The sequence below is a fragment of the Chenopodium album genome, chromosome 6 (assembly GCF_948465745.1).
Source record: "Chenopodium album chromosome 6, dcCheAlbu1.1, whole genome shotgun sequence".
NCBI classification, from domain to species: Eukaryota; Viridiplantae; Streptophyta; class Magnoliopsida; order Caryophyllales; family Amaranthaceae; genus Chenopodium; species Chenopodium album.
This window is the reverse complement of record NC_137839.1, coordinates 26,035,982-26,041,602: the sequence shown is the minus strand read 5'-3', so window position 1 is coordinate 26,041,602 and position 5,621 is coordinate 26,035,982. Positions and strand designations below refer to the sequence as shown.

The following is a 5,621-nucleotide window of genomic DNA, read 5'->3' as shown; positions in this document are numbered from 1 at the left end:
TGATAGTAGAACCTATCCGTTCTTTTTAGTGATTCAAATGGTCTTGGCTCAAGAAGTTTGATCTTTCCACTCTCGAAGAGCATTTTGAACATTTTTTCATAAGAGGTCCCAACAGGTCTATAAACTCGCTCATTCCTCTTTGGTGGTTCGACCACATTGAAAGAAAATGGCTTTCTTTCAGAGGTTTTAGTGGGCATCATCTCTTCAACGATACGCCTATTTTCAGCCAACTTTATTTGTTTGATGGAATCTTGGAGTAGCCACATTAACTTATGAGAGCACATACCTCTTCTCTAGAGGCGAGTTCTTTGGTTTGGGGAAAATCACTCATGACATTGAAAAAGGTTTCCTCCTCTTCTTCGATAGCATGAGTTTCTTCGATCGGTTTAATGAAGAGTGATGGATCGACGTGATCTCCCTCATCTCAAATTGCCAAGGCATCTGATAATGGAGCACTATTAATACACTATAACAAAAAGAGCATTTTTTTTACGCTGGGCCTTCGATGCTAGGCAAGCACCGTTAGCTATTAATTATACTATGCGTATTATCTTGATGCTTTTATAGGTCAAAATTAATTTTCTACGTTATAAAGCGTCGAGAAACATAACACGTGCCCCACACGTGACAACAAAAACCCTCAATTGAAGAATTTAAGGAAAATGAAACCGCCGAACAAGAACACAAATAAAAAAATAAAAACCTCTAGTTACTCATCAACCAAACTACTCTTCTCTCTTTAATCCAAATTCTATGATGACACTTATGGAATCGTTGTTTTCAAACTCAGATCTTTGTTTTTCTTGGAGTAAGTTCAACGTGAGGAATATCATTTTATGAATCAGATTCTTCAAATTAAGGTACAACAATTTTGAATTTCAGATCTTTGTCCTTCTCGGATTAATTTCAAATTTAGGTAAATTAATTTAAAATTCATAGCTTTATCTCTCTTTGAATAAATTTATAGAACTTGACCCAAAATTGTAATGTATGTCGTCCCTCTTAGTGCCAATCGATAATATTAAGGTACATACTTTCTCTTTGAATCTCTTTGAATCAATTAGTAGATCTTGGTTTAATTTAATGTTTTATTTTTCAATAATCTCACATATTATGTTTAGATTTGGGTTAGCTTCATGAGTAATTGAGATTTTAGGGTTTCTGTTATGTTTCATTTTGTGCTTTTGGTTTAATTTAATTCATAAAATTATGCTTTTGTTTCATGTTTTTGAATGAGCATGATCGCATTGTTTTTCGTCTCACAATTCCATTACAATTCGCATTGATTTTTGTAGGAGCTGTTGTGAGTGCTGACTTCGCTTGGCTCGTTCTCCTTCGTTAGAGAAGCTTTTTAGGTGATTTTTTTTTTGTATTTGGGTGTTTTTCTGTCTACTTTCTTACTGTAAAATTTCATAATTTTTGGAGTTTATTTGCCATTGAACTGGGCTGTTTCTTTTGGACTGGTTTGTTTCTCTGTTTTGTTCTAATTGGTTTATTCTTGCTGTTTGGGTGGGATTTTAATAGAGTTGTTCTGTGATTTCTCTAGGGATTTCTTCTATGATTTAGGGTATATTTTAGGGTGTTTGAAAATATTATTGCACTCTTTTATTCCCGTGTTTCCTATGTTATTGTTGCCTATAGAATTAAAGCAGGAATACCTTAGGATTGCTGCTCATATTAGTGTTCTTGACTGCTAAGCAAATCATGTTTATTGTATTCTCTAAGGTAATTGCCTAACATCTTTAAAAAGACTCAAGCATCGTCTTGCTCCCGTTATGATTTGCTTATCTTTTCTTTTTATTTGCTCATTTCATAGCCCAACTAAGTAGTAGTTTCAATGAGATGAGAGTGTGGCTTGAAGAGTATCCTCAAGATTTTGTAGTGCTGTTTTGGCAGATTTGGAGGCTTTAGCTGCGTAATATTATGAGTTTACATACCGTAAAAAAAAAGGTTTTGGTACACAGTGAAAAACGACACCTAAATTGAAGATTATGGATTAGGTTGTATATTTAATTAGATTATGGATTATTTTGCTGACATTTTGTTGAATGTAGGAACTTGACTTTCATTCCAAGCTAGACTGTTTTAACAACCTATACACACACACACACACACACACACACACACACACACACTAAAGTAGGAGCTAAGCCTTATTTAGTTTGTTGCTAAAAATTTAATTGCAATGTTGTTGCTAGTTGTATTTGTATTTGAATCTTTATCAAGCTTTAAACAGAATCAAAATCAGTATTGTTTCCTAAAATGGACTCTCATTTCCTTCTTTTGTTTTTATGAAATGTTCCAAATTCCAATTAGGAAGACACTACATGACTATAAACTAGTCCAAAAACCATATTGCAACTTTGATATAGTACTATGAAGGCTCTTGAATCTTCAAAAGGTATTTCATTGGCAATTGGGCTAAGAGGACTATTTTTTGGGAACTTTATACATAGAGCTATTTCTCTAAATCAATTAAATAAGTGTAATGGTTTTGCTATTGCTACATAGCTTATTGAACTTAATAGTAATTAGGGAGTAGTAATAACTGGAAAAAAGAGTTAGTGGATGTCTACTAATTCATTATATGTACATATGACATGCTTAAGTAAGAAAATTCGACAAATATTATGCCTTGAATTGATTTTCCACGTAAGAGGGGTTAAGTGCTATGTGCCCCTATGGTTGTTCCAAAGCTAGTGATATCTTTTATATTTTAACTACCGTTTTCTATTGAGCTGTGCGATTTTTGTCTTCTTTTTAAAGGTTTATCAAAAACTGTTAACTCTTGTTGTAAGCTTGTCATCGATAGACATTAAAGCGTGAGAGGTATTTCTTTTATCCTTCTATATTTGTTCATTTTAGAAGAATGAACAGCAATACTTTGGGTTTCTAATCACACTTAATATTGCCCTCAGAAGTTATTGAATTTAGGGGATTAATTTTAATTACTAGTACATATTTTATTATATCCCTTGTTAAATTATGTTAAAGTTGGCACCATCTCTTTCTAGTATTAAGCCGGACTTCGAATACTATACCATTTCACATAATTGGGTAGAGTAGTATATAATAGAACAAATGGGGTATAAATGTGGCGAATAATGGGCATACATTTTAGCTTTATTTGAATTCTCTTTGTATGTTTATTTCCTTGAACTAATCAATCATTAAATGTTGAAGAAAAAAAACCAATGAGCTTTCGAATTTTTATAAGTTTTCATTAGCTTCTTGTGTACAACCCGAGACCTGTCAATATTCTGAATTCTTAATTAGCTTTGATCATATTACTTGGTAAAAATAACACAATTTTTTTTTTTTTATTTTATTTTGTGACAAAGGATATAATACAGTTATTAAAGGCTATATACAATATACAATTTACATCAAAATAAGTTAAGATTTCTAGCTGAATATATATTTTCAAATTTCACATAAAATATATGTTAGCATTCCTGTTTTAGCCTCTTCTTTGCCATCTCTCTCTCTCTCTCTCTCTCTCTCTCTCTCTCTCTCTCTCTCTCTCTCACTCACTTTATCTCTATCTCTCTCTCTCTGGTATTTTTCCCTATTGGACTATTTGTTTCTGGGATCTTTAATTTTTCTTGAAAGATAAAATTACCTGGGTATTGCTCCTCTCCTTACATTAAGATGACATAATTTTTTTTATTAAGGATTTGTGCCGATTTCTTAACCTTCAATATTTTCTTCTAGTATACATGGTTGATAGGTCAATAATATAATTAAAATTAGGGCCTAGATACCTGTAGATTCTAATGTTAGTGACATTTATGAGATATTAAAACTTAGATATGGGATATACAAGTTTGGTATTATATGCTTGAGCTTGCATGACAAGTTGACAAGTATGCAGGTAATGACTCAAGTCTATGTCATATTTTGAGGCTATAGAGTCATCTTGGTGTAAAAACTATATCCTTTTGAAATATATATCCCAGTATAAGGCCATACTCATGAGATTTGCTGTCGGGTAGTTGATTAAAATTTTATGAAACCTTAATTAAGTGTGTACAACATGTATAATGCATATGCTACATAAATTTTAGAACATAATAGTTGTTTTTAAACACTGATTTCTCATTTACATTCTTGTTTAAGAGGGGCAACAACTCTAAAGGCAAAGACATGTTAAAATTCTTGTAGAAGTCACTTGTTAGTCAATCTCCTTAACATATTCTACCACTTGTTAGTCATTTTCATTATCATTGTACTTCTCTATTATCTCGCAGGCTGTGCTCAAAATAAATACTAGACATGTAACGGGAACAACCAAGAAGAAAAAAAGTACTTCACCATCCTCTCTTTTTCTATTAATGCTCTGCATATTGCCCTGTAGTTAAAATTTATTGCAGAATTCAAAACTTAAGAATTTGATAATATCAGCAAATGATATGTTTTCTTCGAAGTACGAATACCCTGATACTTTTGGTAAGCTATCAACTATGTAATTAGCTTTGAAAGTTTGTTGTGATATTGGTTTGATTAAATGATTTTTTTTTTTTTGGTATATGGCTCCCTAATGTTATTAGTTTTGGTCGATTGTTGTAATTAGATTCTTTTGCTGATATCTTGTTGTAAATGTTGAACTGTGGTGCAGGGTTAAGTGATTTTGTGGCATCCATTGCTTGTATGAATACTGAGAAATGGTAGAAAAAGGCTGACAACTACGACACAAGATTACAAGGATGGAAGAAATATATTTTAAAGCTATTTAAATATTTTAATTATATATGATTCAAAATTTCAGCTGATACAATTAGTCAAGAATGAACTTTTATTTGTAATTACATCGATTGTAATAGAAAACTAATTACTATGACATATTGTACATGTACTATTATATTTATATGCAATAAAAACTTTTTTGGCATAATATTGTTGTACATTTAATTTTTTAGTTAATACAAGTATACTAGTTAGTAATAGGTTCAGTGACTGAAATTTTATATATTTTTGGGAAAAGTTATTGTAAAAATATTTTTAAAGAAAAAGGACAAGAAAATGTGTCCTCAACTTTGAAAATATAGACAGAAAAAAGCGTCACTAAAATAAAAAACATTAAAGGTATGAAACTCTAGACATAAAAAAAGCATCGCCAATTGTAAGATTATAAACAAGTAAAAGCGTCGCCAAATTTGAGAAAGTGCGCGAACTATGAGAATTGCGACGCTTTTTAATGTCTAACAAATTTCTCCACTCAGCTTTTTTTGACGCTTTTTTGAAGCGTTGAGAAAAAAAAAATTCGACGCTTTTTTGCGTCGAAAACAGGCATAAAAAGCGTCCCTAGAACACGGAAATTCTAGTAGTGATACTTGGCTTCTTGCTAGCAAGAGGCAATGGAAGCTTGTTGTTGTCAATCAAATCCTAAATGGCTTCTTTCAACTTCTAACAATTTTTCAGTGAGATGGCCCTTGCCTTGGTGATACTTGTAGTGTGCATTGGGGTTCCAATTAATCGTCCTCCTTCCGACTAGTGGATCCCCAAATGGTCCAATAGGAGTTATAAGTCCTTTAGCATGGAGGCGGTCGAATGTCTATCATAACTCATGCCAATAGGTGTGAAATTTCTCCAAAATGGCTTCTTTTGCCCTTGATTGTTCT

At 32.1% G+C, this 5,621-nt stretch overlaps 1 long non-coding RNA gene across 4 annotated transcripts; it reads left to right on the top strand.

The window, feature by feature from the left end:
• The first annotated feature begins 639 nt into the window (after window positions 1-639).
• Window positions 640-4,888, top strand: LOC145634767 (uncharacterized). Of its 4 annotated transcripts, none has more exons than XR_014113539.1 (4): window positions 640-860; window positions 1,296-1,355; window positions 4,251-4,449; window positions 4,619-4,888. It is a non-coding gene; the product is annotated as an uncharacterized LOC145634767 (long non-coding RNA). The 4 variants fall into 4 exon arrangements; XR_014113540.1 differs by having other exon boundaries at window positions 644-860; window positions 4,251-4,305; XR_014113542.1 differs by lacking the exon at window positions 1,296-1,355 and having other exon boundaries at window positions 644-860.
• Window positions 4,889-5,621: the final 733 nt, after the last annotated feature.